Source organism: Coenobita brevimanus, chromosome 72, assembly GCF_032717465.1.
Source record: "Coenobita brevimanus isolate Jiangsu-jjx chromosome 72, ASM3271746v2, whole genome shotgun sequence".
NCBI lineage: Eukaryota > Metazoa > Arthropoda > Malacostraca > Decapoda > Coenobitidae > Coenobita > Coenobita brevimanus.
The window spans coordinates 32,088,929-32,102,658 of NC_137025.1; positions in this window are offsets into that span (position 1 = coordinate 32,088,929).

Below are 13,730 nucleotides of genomic sequence, written 5' to 3' on the forward strand. Positions count from 1 at the left end.
TCCTAAGACCGCCACTCCCTGCCGGTGATTCATTGCGGCGTCTCCTCTCCTCTCCGCCCAGCTGTCTCTACCCCGCAGCCCGGCCCCGCTTAGCCCCGCCCCGCCCCGCCCCGCCCCAGCCCAGCTACGCCCAGCCACCTTGCACGTCATCCATCTCGACACCCCCGTTTCTACTGTGTACGATGTTAGCGATCTCCCTGCTGGCAGTGCTGACCCTCCTGGGGTCTGGGTCAGGTCAGGACGATGGTGGAGTACGTCCCTGGGCCTTGGTCGGCTCGGGAGGCGAGGTCTCCTTGCCTCCTGAGCTGGCCAAGGCCCGCAGCCCGGCCCCGCTTAGCCCCGCCTCCTGAGCCAACCAAGGCCCCGGGACGTACTCCACCATCGTCCTGACCTGACCCAGACCCCAGGAGGGTCAGCACTGCCAGCAGGGAGATCGCTAACATCATGGGGACACACAACCCGCATGAGTATCTCTATAACCTTTTCCTCCCACTCTCCTGGCAATTGCCATACATAAGTCACAGATTCACTGAACCCCAACTCAATGACGTCACGTCCACTCTACCCCATTTCACCACTATCTTACAACGCCACCTTTCCGATCTCAACGTTATCTCTCAGTTCTTCTACCTCAAAATGAACATGGATAATCTCCAACTGGCCGTTGACTCTCTCCTGTCTCAAATCTCTACCTTGGTTCGTATCCTGGTCGATGTTATCACTGGACGTGTCACTGCCGACTTAGTACCTGTCTTAGCTCTCCGTTCTGTCCTGGAATGGGCTCACTCCACCTTCGGTCTCTCCCCAGTCCTCCCTTACTCCTCCCTTGAATATTATTATCCTGTTCTCGAAGCCACTCTTCTCACTACATACGTCGTCGTCCATATTCCTCTCCGTTCTGCCATAACCTTTAACCTTTTCCACATCATTCCCTTCCCTTTTCGCCTCAACAACTCCTTGTTCAGGTATCTGTTTCTTCAGAATATTTCCTCCTCTCCCATGATCATCTTTCCGTTGCCTTCCTTTCTTCCACAGACCTCCAGCAATGTTCCTCCCTTACTCCGACCTCTCGTCTCTGTGCTGCCCACCTTTTCGCTATCTTCCCTAGCAGTGCTACACTCTGTGAGTCTGCTTTAGTTCGCAACCATTCCATCTACTCGGCCTGTTCTTTTGTCCTAGCTCCTGACCTCCCGGTCCACCATGCTCACCTCAACCATGTCCAGTATTTCTTCTTTGCTGTTCCCATCTCTGTCACAATCATGTGTCCTGGTTCTTCCGTTCGCTCCGTCCCCGCTAGTGTCTCTACAAAGCACCTGACTATTGTACCGTCAAATCAGAGTCCGTCATCACTTACGCCACTTGCTATCACCAAGCTGTTCGTAAACACTCCTATGACATCTTTCAACCAATCGACATGCCTTCAACCCTACCATCTGCCATCATTACCATCACCTCCCCTCACTTGCGCATGCTCACCTTCCTCCATGACAGTGATTTCATTATGGATCAATTTTCTCTGGCCTTCAGCCGTTCATGGGTTCATCCGACAGTTGTGTTTCCCCCTGTGGTTATCGCTTTCATAGGTTTTCTACTCATCATCTGTGCAGTGCATTGTTGTGTCAGAAAAATGGAACGTCGACTCCAGGAAATCAGAGTCGCTACAGGCATAGTACGCCCTACCCACGACATAGAATCTCCCCGTACTTAGTGCCCTCACATTCCGTGACTACCATTGCCATCTACCATTTAACCAAACTGTGAACAGCACTCTGCCTACTAGAAAATGATGGTATTTCTTTCCTGCATTACTCAGTGACAGTGTGTCCTACAGAAAATCCACAAAAAAACAAAACAAAAAATGAAGGAAGAACAACAATAGAACTCTCATATCTACTCCTTGTTTATCATGTATCAAACTATTATTGTGTAATTCCCATTATGTTCATATCTCCCTTCGACCCTTACTGGATTTGTACCTATTATTCCTTGTATATCTTATATGTATATATCCTTCTAATTCCCTCCCCTCAACATGGCCATGTCTCCCCTACTGCCTCTGTATCATACTTATCCCTTGTACAAACCTCCCTGGTCCTGTCTTACTACTATAATCAAACACCTTTTCACTCCCGGTGTCAGGAGACACCGTCTCAGCTACCCGGGGGAGTAGTGTACCCCCTCCACAATATGTCTACCCCCGCTGTATATATGTCCCCCCCCAATGCATACATGCCCCCACTAAATTTGCTAGGTCAGCATGCTTTCCCACACCTGAAGACGGCGTTATTGCATCAGTTGATAGCAGACATCCTAGCCGGGCAGACTGTTTTACTGTGAGCTTGTAATAAACTCCTTATCTAGCTGTTTGTACACGGAGTTTCTATCACCAAAGTATAGCAAGTTGCAAGTTACAGGGTGACTTGGAGGCGATTTGTTTGTGGCCACCCCAAACGGGATTGAGGCGTCTGGCAATAGATAGATAGATAGATTTTTTTCTCCTATGGGGACATGAACTCTCAGAGAGTTTTCTGGTTTTGATGGTGTTCATATCAAACCTTGTTTTGAGCTCTGAAACCCCAGGCAGCTAGAGAATTCGGTGTCTGTTTTTGAAAGGAGATGCTGCAGGTTGTACTGCATGGTTATGGCGTTGGAGGTGACAGTAGGAACGTAAATGTCAAAATACTGTATATTGAATTCGTGTATGTGCACAGAGTAGACACTGATTGAATTTCTAAAGTTTCATTCATGAAAAGTGATTGTGTTGTCTGCGTTTTGTCTTTGTAAATGACAGATATGCGATTATAATTAAGGGTGCCTCCTCTATGGCCATCAGTTCTGTCAGTACTGTTGTGCGAGTGTGAAGTGTTGTGCAACCGTGAGTTTTGTTTCTTGCTGGGATGCAATGTGTATGTTGTGTCTGTGGGAGAAAATATTTCAAATTGTGATGTTATGTTGAAGAGGCTATTGACCTTTAGTTGTAGTATGTTTACAAGCTGCAATAGCAAATCTGGTATTGTTTTCAGCTTGTCTGTCTGTGTTCCTGTTAGCACGATAACTTCGCAATCGCTCAAGATATCATTACAAAATTTTACAAGTGTGTAGTAGGGATCAAAATGCCGGACTATTTCGAAATTGGTGAAAGTCGGTCAAGGTCAAGGTCATATTCCGAGTTACCCCAGATTTGTATCGGCTCGCGGCTGATGTGAACCTCCTCTTGGGGGTGGGGTCTCCAGTTATTCTTTGTCATCAAAGCAAAATGTGGCAAGTGTGGCTCTGTGATATACCCTAGAGTTTATGCACAGGAGTTGACTTGTGTGACAATGTTGTTGTGAAGCAGGTGTTTGTTGGAGTTGGTGGGAGGAAGTTGTGTCGGCAGTGACAAGAATGTTCGTCAGTGTGTTTTATGTGTCACATGCCCATGAGCTGTGACTATTTCTGATAACTGCAAGTGCAATGCATGTAGTGTGGATCCGTTCTCTATAAGAGTTGCTTTGAACAGATCCACATTTTGTTCTTGTATTTGTGATGTGTAATAAACAAACAGGGATATAGTGTTCGTTTAGAATGTGAAGTGTATGGAAATGAATTCTGGAAAGTCATTTTCCTTTGTGTGAGATTGCCAGTGACTGCCCCCATAATGGGTCTTGTGCCTCGCCAGTGACTGACGGTGTCCCTGCACGGCGTACGGTAGGTCGGGGAAGTTCTGTTTCTAAGGCTAGAGTTGCGCAGCGACACCACGGGTAGGCTTGCTTCTGGCACTACTCATTCGTGCATTCGTATGTCATGGTGTCAGACAAACTAAGAAGCCTGACCCATGACCAAATGAGAACGTATAACAGGACACATCACTAGGGGACGGATTAACTGTCTGCTGCGAAACGACTGTCTCCCGATGTCGTAGGGAAGCCATCGACCACATGTAAAAGGCTGTTCACCAACTCTGTGTCTGACTCCCTTCCAAGTCTCATCAGCGGGAAGCAGGGAAATTGATGGGGAAAATTTGCTCACACAATCAGCAGACATCAATCTATCACGTAGCTGAAGTTAAAGGGAGGCATGCAAAACTCCAAACTCTCTCCTCCCCATTTTTCCTCCCTTCCTCTTCCTCCTCCTCTTCCTCCCTCTCTCCACAAAACAAGACTAGTTACCAGCACTAATAACTGTTACAATGGTTGACACTTTTTGGTAGATAATCCAACGGTGTGTTTATATCGTAGCTACTTGTACAGGGATATGAATGGTCTGGCAAACCCTAGTAATACAATCCTGTCACAGTGTTTAAGATTCCCTGTCCACACAGGCTGAGGTTGTTAGTACATATAGTATGTGAAAGCATGTTACTTCTATATGAATTATAGATGTAGTATTCGAAAAATATATTATTTCGACGAGTAATATTCTCCATTTGGGCGACTGTGTCGTACTTGGTTCAAGCTAGGTTAATCATGAGTGTGCTGAAGCAGCTGAAATCTTGAGTCATATGAATAGGCAATCAGTTTAATGCATGGTTTGCATACAGTAAATCTAAAGTGAAAATATAATATTATGCATCAAATAACATGTTTTGCAGAGTTACAGCTTTATATAAGTAAATATCAGGTATGGAAATAGATGAAGTTCAAAGGGTTCAAACAAATCCTCCTTTTCTTTTGAGGTTTGGCTACGAAATCGTCGTTCAAAAACATATATCTAAATGATTAACTTCATAGAAGCTTAATATTAATAAGAAGCATGAAATGAATAGTTTAATGTTCATATTAAAGACGTCCCTTTCCTTCACTCTTGCTCACTTTTCGTTACTCACACTCACACACACACACACACACACACACACACACACACACACACACACACACACACACACACACACACACAAACCTGTAGTTGACTATCGTAAAGAAATATCTGCCACTTTACGGCATCGATTCCCATTACGTCATAACTAATTTACTAGAATCACTAGGTGAGAATAACATTGTTTTCACTTACCTTGCCTTACTTAGTGGCTACTGGCAAGTAAAACAGGAAGAGTCGTCTCCCCCTAAAAATGCATTCAATACCCTTTTTGGCCACTATCATTATAAAAGGCTTCTCTTTGGTCGCAGAAATGCTCCTTCAGGATTCATAAGGCTTATCCATTATGTATTAAGTAGTATGATTGGCCATTCCCTTTTTGCTTACCTAAATGACATGATTGTTATGGGAAAATCAATCCCTGAAAGATTTTGCCAAGCTACAGCAAGTTTTTGATGACCTCAATATGGCATGTCTAAAGGTCAGGCTTAGTAAATGCAACTTTCTATGTAAGAGAGTTAAATTTCATGGACATGTGATTGACGCTGAAGGAATTCATACCTGAGACGAGACTGTTTAGGCAGTTTCTGACCTCCCAGAACTTACCAATATTGATGATTCAAGGAGTTTCCATCAGCGATTTATTCAAGATTATGCACAGATCGCCGCTCCTCTTACTAAATTACCGAAGAAAAATGAACATTTTGTTTGGACTAATGACCAGTCTCATGCCTTTGAAATACTGAAGAAAGTACTTACTAATGCCCCAGTCCTGGCATTTCCTGATTATATATCAGATCGTGGTGAATAAGTAACTATACTATGGAGTAAAATACTGTGTAATGTATTTTTATTATTTATCATAACAAAGCCATTATTTCCCAAGACAAATGGATGACGGAAGCGTGGTTGAGGCAATGCGACAAGGGCGTACTCTCTTGCCCTTGAATGTGGGGAGGGTGGAGGGTAGACGAATGCATGGGAACGAGGGGGGGGGGGGTTGTGAACTGGGGATGCAGTGGTGCCAACATATACCAACCTGCTCGTCAAGAAGGTCGCTCGACTTTTGCTGGAGACTGTACTTTAAGCTAGTTACATAATTATTTTCCCTGTTCACTAGTATACCCTTTATTACTGTAATAGTATAATATAATTTTCTAATCATTCCATTGTAATATCAATGCTGTTTTACTATTTAAATTGTCTTCTGTTCATCTTTTATCAGTAAAAATTTCGGGAGACATCTTCACCCATGGGAGGGGGGGAAATGAAAGTGAACGGATATTTGTTTCTGAAGCATTTGGGTAGATCAAAGGTGTACTCCCTCAGTCAGGCAGAGGCCATTAGACGTCTTGCAAATTCTGCTGGAGAGAAAGCTCCATGTGTAAACGATGTAGTCGTGACTGTGCAACACACATGAAGGACTCTGATAGATTGTATGAGTTAGAGATCATTTGCACTTCATGGGTGTAACACCTAAGCTCCCAATAAGGCTTCCAGTAGTAACAGAGTCCTTAAGATAAACTTGAAATACTAAGGGCAGATCTGTGGGCCCAAATCTCACAAGTGCGACAAAGAGACAGAAGTTGAAGGAAGTCAGTAAGAGGAGGAGAGTTGATGAAAAGAAAGGCCTTCGACTCCATTTGTTAAGAAGAGCTGTATGTCAGGAGCCTTTCCACACATGAGGGTTGTACTGTATTGTACACAGGGGTGAATGAAACCCGTTATCAAAGTCAACAATTGTGCAGGTGTAAAGAAGGCACATAGACGGTTTAGCACACCTAATCTACTGTAAGCAGATATAATAAGAGAGCTAATATGAACTTTCCAAGATAAATGCTGAGAGAATGAAACCCAAAGTATGTTTGAAGATGATGCAAGACTGTGTAAAATATTGTTGCAGAAGGTTCTCTCAGGCAAACAAATGTAGGAGCTGAGTTTTTGATGCATTAAAAACATCAAGATTACTTTTACCCCCGTCAGAGATATGAGCCAAGTCAGACATTAGGTGTGCCATACCCTCATCCCTTGTTTGTTGAAGTAACTGCTACGATGGACGCTGCAAGAAGCGAATGGAAAGGTGAAGGATGGAATCATCAGCATACGAATGGGTAAGATTAGATGAATAGCGTAGAAAGTCTATCTATCTATCTATTGCCAGACGCCTCAATCCCGTTTGGGGTGGCCACAAACAAATCGCCTCCAAGTCGCCCTGTCCCCCGCCATTTCACTGCCCTGCTCCCAACTCACACCCCCCTCTCTCATATACCTCTCCACCCCATCCCTCCATCTCATCCTCGGCCTCCCCCTCCCTCTTCCCCCCTCCACCTCACTCACATACACTCTCTTTGTCAGTCTTTCATCCTCCATCCTCTCCACATGGCCAAACCACCTCAGTGTGTTCCTCATAACGCTTCCTATCACATCCACATCAACACCACAACGCTCCTTTATATACTCATTCGTCAGCCTGTCTCTCCATGTGACTCCACAGGCTCCTCTTAAATAACTCATTTCCACTGCTCTCACTCTTGACTTGTATCCTTCCAACAACGTCCAAGCTTCATTTCCGTACGTTAGAGTTGTTATCACAATACTGTCATGTAGTAACTTTTTCACTTCCATGCTCACTCCCCTGTTTCTTATCACTGCTTTCAAAGAACCAGCAACCTTTCTTCCCTGCTGTACCCTTTCAAGCACTTCACCCTCCAAACCTCCATCCTTACTCATCACACTACCCAAGTACTTAAAAGTACTCACATTTTCCAATTCCTCACCATCCAACCTCGCTGTACATTCACTGACTTCACCTCTCTCAAAGACCATCACTTTACTCTTCCCTACATTCACCTTTAGATTCCGTTTCTTACACACTCTCCCAAACTCATCCACCAAGCCTTGCAGCTCCCCTTCGTCTTCACTCAACAACACAGTATCATCTGCAAACAACAGTACAGGGAGTTTCCAAACACTATCCTCTCTCACCAGGACCACTCCAACATCCACTACCCTACCTTGTACCTCTTTTATTACCCCATCCATGTACAGATTGAACAACCATGGAGACATGACACATCCCTGTTTCAACCCAACTTTCAAAGAGAAAAATTTACTTAGTTCACCATCCACACGCACTGCAGCCTTCGTACTATCGTACATACTCTTCACAGCATTCAACAACTTCCCATCTACTCCATATATTCTTAGCACTTTCCACAATCCTTGTCTATCCACCCTGTCATATGCTTTCTCCAAATCCATGAAAGCCGCATACAACTTCTTTCCCTTCTCTAGAAACTTTTCCACTAAAGATCTAAGAATGAATATCTGATCTACACAACCTCTTCCCTTCCTAAAACCTCCCTGTTCTTCTCCAACTAATTTCTCTGTTCTTTCTCTAACTCTGTCAATAAGTATCCTACCATACACTTTTCCTATTATACTAAGAAGACAAATGCCCCTATGATTACCACACACTTCTTTTTCCCCTTTTCCTTTGTACAAGGGAAATTTTACCTGACTTCCAATCCTCCGGGACTCTACCTTCCTCCCAGGCAATCTGCACATCTTCCTCCAGGCCAATCTGCACATCTTTATTGATGAATAAAAGGGGTGGAGTTGGTCATTGGACAGATCCCTGAAGAACACCGCTATTGATACTTCTACAGGAAACTTGGCTGTCTACAAAAACAGCTATAGAACAACCAGAAAGGAAGCTAGAGGTGAAGGCACATATAGAAAAATACAAACATTAAGAGGGCAGTTTGGAAATGAAAGGTTTATGCCAGGCTCGATCGAAAGCCTTTGATATGTCAAGGGGAAATGGAAAAGCTTTCTCCTGAGTCCCAAAAAGAGTATAACCAGGAGAATGAGAGGTAGTTGGGAAGATCGCTAGTGGAGAGTTCTTACCAGAACCCATACTGATGATCAGAAAGAAAGCTGTGATAGGAAGGATACAATTAAAAAATTTTGTTAAGAAGAGACTCGAAAACTTTTGAAACACAGGATATTAAAGCAATTAGGATATAGAAGACTGGGAATGGTCACCTTTCTTTGGGACAGTCTGAATAAAAGCAAACTTCCAGCAAAAACAGAAAGGTACAGTTGATAGAGAAAGGTGAAAGAGTTTATCTATGCAGAGTATAACCACAGAAGCACAGTTTTTGAGGAAACAGGAGTGACCCCATCAGGCCCATATTCCTTGTTAGTACTGAGGCCAGTGATAGCAGAAAATACATCAACTGAAGAAATTTTATTATCAGCCATGAGTAAGTCAGAAGGGGGAAGTGATGGAAGAACATAGGAATATTCTAAAGCAGAATAGAAAATCTGATCAAATAGTTCTGCTGTATCAGCAGAAGAAATACCTACAATGTCATCAAAGTAGAAAAGAGGAGAGAAGAATGTTGAGGTAAAGTTTTTAGAAAATGTTTTGGGTAAGGTGCCAGAAGGAACAAGAAGAATTTGAGTTTGAGAGTTCAGACCATTATTTTTTTAATGAAGGGAAGAAAAAGCCAATGATCAGGGGCCTGCAAACTGCTCCCTTGAGGGCAAAAAAAAAAAATAACAAGTTAACAGAGGGCCAAAATCAAGACCGATTCATTTCGAGATCCTTTGACACACTGCGTTTGAAAGACTGGAGATCGTAGGCAGCAGGAAACACAGACAGAGGGAAACAGTTCCAGAATTGACCTGTTGCATACAAGAAAGACTGGAAGTAGCGTTTAACCCTTGCATTAGAGAGGTGGACATAAAAGGGATGAGAGTTTGTTGCTAGGAAGGAGTGCTACGTGCCTGCCGTAGTGGTGGAGGGATGCAAGCAGGCAGTTCAAAGGAGCAGTGACCATTGAAATACCGACAGATAAGATAAAGATGCAACAGTGTGACGAAGAGACAGTGGCTGAATGGAGCCAAAAAGAGGAGGAGTTAATGAGAAAAAATGCTTTTGACTCCAGCCTGTTGAGAACAGCTGTGTGTGAGAAGCCTCCCCACACATAACAGTTTTACACCACACAGGGGTGAATAAAATCCGTGTATGAAGTCAACAATTGTGGAGGGGTAAAGAAGGTACGATGTCAGCTTAGCACACCCAATCTCTTGGAAGCAGATTATACAAGAGAGGTAATATGTTCTTTCCGAGATAAATCCAGAGAGAATGAAACCTCAAGTTTGCTTAAAGATGGTGCAGGATTGAGTTTGATATTGTAAAAAATTAGAGGCGACTCGTGTGGACGATTTTTTGTTGGGTTGATAGATGTAAGAACTGAGTTTTAGATGCATTAAAAATGACCTGGTTATTTTTACCTCAGTCAGAGATATGAGCCAAGTAATACATTAGGTGTGCCATAGTCTTATACCTTGTTTGCTCAAGTAACTGCTGAGATGGAAGCTGCAGGAAACAAATGGAAGGGTGAAGGGTGGAGTAATCAGCGTATGAGTGGATAGGTTAGATGTACGACTTAGATCATTGATGAATAAAAGGAAGAGAGCTGGAGATGGGATAGAGCCCTGAGGGACACCACAATTTTTAGCTCTAGGAGAAGAACTATTGCCATCTACAATATGAACTGCAGAACGACCCGAAATGATGCCAGAGATGAAGACACAGATAAAAGTATAGGAACCGTAAGATGGTAGTTTGAAAATTAAAGATTTATTCTAGACTCGGTCAGAAGCCTTTGAGATGTCAAGTTCTATGGCAAAGTTTTGGCCATAGTCCCGAAAGGAGGATGACTATGAGTCTGAAAGGTAGGTGAGAAGATTACCAGAGAAGCATCCCTGGCGGAACCCATACTGACGATCAGAAAGAGTGTTGTGATTGGAAACATCCTTTATTATTGTTTTTTGTTTTGTTAAGAATGGACTCGAAAACTTCTGAAATACAAGATATTAAAGCAATTGGACGATAGTTAGAGAGCTGGGAATGGTCACCCATCTTTGGGACAGGCTGACTGAGGGTAGACTTCTAGCAAGAAAGAAAGGTGCAAGTTGATAGACAAAGATGATAGAGTTTACCTAGGCAGGGTGTAAGCAATGAAGCACAGTTCTTGAGGACAACAGGAGGGACTCCATCAGGCCCATATGCCTTGTTAATATTGAGGCCTGTGATAGCAGAATATACATCAGTTAACCCGAGGCGTCCCATCGACGCACTTCCATGTCCTCACGTTTTGTCACTGCCAATCCCGTTGACATACTTCAACGTCCTGCAATTGCAAGGTTCATAATTTCCACAATTTTCAAAATTCGCGCGAGATTTTCGATTCGCCCACCTACCCAAGCCTCCCCTACCTGCCGCCAGGCGGGCAGCGTCCCAGACCCCGCATGACCCGCGCTCGCCCTTGTCTCGGTCACTCACCTGTTAGCAGTGACCCAGGTCAGACATGGCGCGGAAAGGTCTCTCAGACGACGAAATAGCATCCGCCCTGGAGGCCTTCACTGGAGATAGTGATTCTCCACTTGATGATGATGTGGTGGATCGAGATTACGTCCAGCCAGAGGAAGAAATAACAAGCAGTGATGAGGAGGTCCCTTCGCCCCGGAAAAAGCGGTATGTGACATATCATAAGGCAAGGGAAGACCAGCCTGCACCCCAACCATGTGCACGGACCTCTCTCCATCCCGATTCTGATGAGGACGAGGATGAGGACAATGATGATGACGGCGGCTTAGGACATGATCTTGCCTCGTGGTTGGGTAAGGAGAAAATCTCACCCCGAGGATCAGAAGGTGGGGCAAGAAGACAAATAAGGTATGGTCCAAGTCTTTTGTCTGGGGAAGTGGAAAGTGGTGTGGTGGGAGTGTGGGGTGAAAGGGAAAGTGGTGTGGCGGGAGTGCGGGGTGAAAGGGAAAGTGGTGTGAGGGAGGCAGCACGAGCACGTGGTGCACGTAGGCCTAGGGGAGAGGAGGTGGAGCCACTCCCCAGCATGTCTTTCGCCCCACAATATTCCCAAACTTCCTCCCCACAGCCCCAGGATGTGGGGAAAGGAAAGAAAGGGAAGGGAAAGGGTAAAGGAAAAGGGATAGGGAAGAGAAGTGCAAGCGATGAAAGGCGCCGCTCTCCACCTCCCCAACCACCCCCACCCCCCAAACCACCCCACCCCAGCCAAGGTGACGATGGGGACGTGGCTGGAGACGGTGGTGTCTCGTGGAACTGGGAAGATGGGAGTAATTTTACTCCCATCATTCACCCTTTCACTGAGGAGTGGCGGTCTGGTTGCACGGCTCCAGGTGTGCATGCGGGTTCCACTAGGGTGGATTTTTTCCACTTATTCTTTGGGGAGGCGTTTGTGGGGCGCATAGTGGAACAGACAAACATGTTTTCACGAACACAGCGCCGTGAAAGTGAACGTTTGGGAACAACGAGTAGGCATTCCCAGAAATATGACTATCCTGTGACAATTTCTGAGATGTTCTTATTTTTTGCCCTGGTTCTCTTGATGGGTGTGGTAAGAAAAAACCAAATACCTGCATACTGGACAACTGACCCAATGATCCTCACACCTTTCTTTGGAAAGGTGATGAGTCATAATAGATTTCAGCAGATTCTCGGCCGCCTCCACTTTTTTTATGCAGATCCAGCTAATGCAAATAACACTGATAAAATGAGGAGAATTAGGCTGGTATTTGATCATTTACGGGAAATGTTCCGCTCCTCATTTTATCCTTACAGAGACCTCGTCATAGACGAGGGTCTTGTGTTGTGGAGAGGCAATATTTCCTTTCGCCAGTAAATACCCAGCAAGAGACACCGTTTTGGGTTCAAGAACTTTGTTATGTGTGACTGTAAGACTGGTTATGTGCAAGACATAGTCTTGTACACAGGTGCACAGACAGATACAACAGAAGACCGTAGTATAGGACTCTCAGGGGCCGTGGTGAAGACAATGATAGAGGAGTACCTTCATCGTGGTCATGTGTTGTACCTGGACAACTGGTACACTAGCCCTCTTCTCGCTAGGTTCCTCCACCAACACGACACCGGAGTCTGTGGTACAGTCAAGAGAAACCGTCGCCATATGGTCAAGAAAGGGAGGAAACTTGACAAGAACGAGGTGGTTTTCTTCCAGGCAAATAACATCCTTGCCACCCTGTGGAACCACAACAGGGAAGTTTGCCTCCTATCAACTGTACACAGCCCCCTGATGCACCGCACAGACTCCGTTGATCACCGTAGCGAGAGGAGGCGCAACGTCTGGACACTGTACCGGACTATAATCTGAACATGAGGCAAGTGGATCAGTCAGACTCGATGATTTCCAGTGTTGACTGTGCCAGGACCACGATGAAGTGGTACAAAAAGCTCTTTTTCCACTTGCTCAACATCACAGTCCTGAACGCACACTACCTGCACGCCATGACAACAGGAGTATCAGAGACCTTTGAGGGGTTTGTGAGGGAGCTGGCATGTGAAATAATCCCCAGGCATGCCCAGGACAGACGCACACACCGCACCCGCACCCCCATGGCTGCCCAGACTCCCCTATGCCTTGCAGGACGCCACTATCCTAGCACAATCCCTTCCAACCCAAACCGTCGTAAACCCCAGCACCGCTGCCATGTATGCAAGCACTCGACAGTCAGACCAGCCACTCAGAGAAAAGACACAAGGTACAAGTGTGTAGAGTGCAATGTTGCGTTGTGCCTTCAGCCATGTTTCAGAGAGTACCATAACTCCTACACTACTGAAACTGTGTGGGATGGCGATATGACGCTCAGTATAATGGTAAGGCCAGTCAGTATGTGCTAAGTCTTATATAAAGTTGAAACGGGTGTAATGTTTTCAGGAAAGTAATATATTAGTTGAGAAATAGTGTAAGTTGAAAGAAGTGATATTAAAACTACACCCACTGTGTAAATCTGCGAAAATATGACTCTCAGTATAACACTGTGGTCAGTAAATATGTGATAGCAAGAATATAAAGTAGAAACGGGTG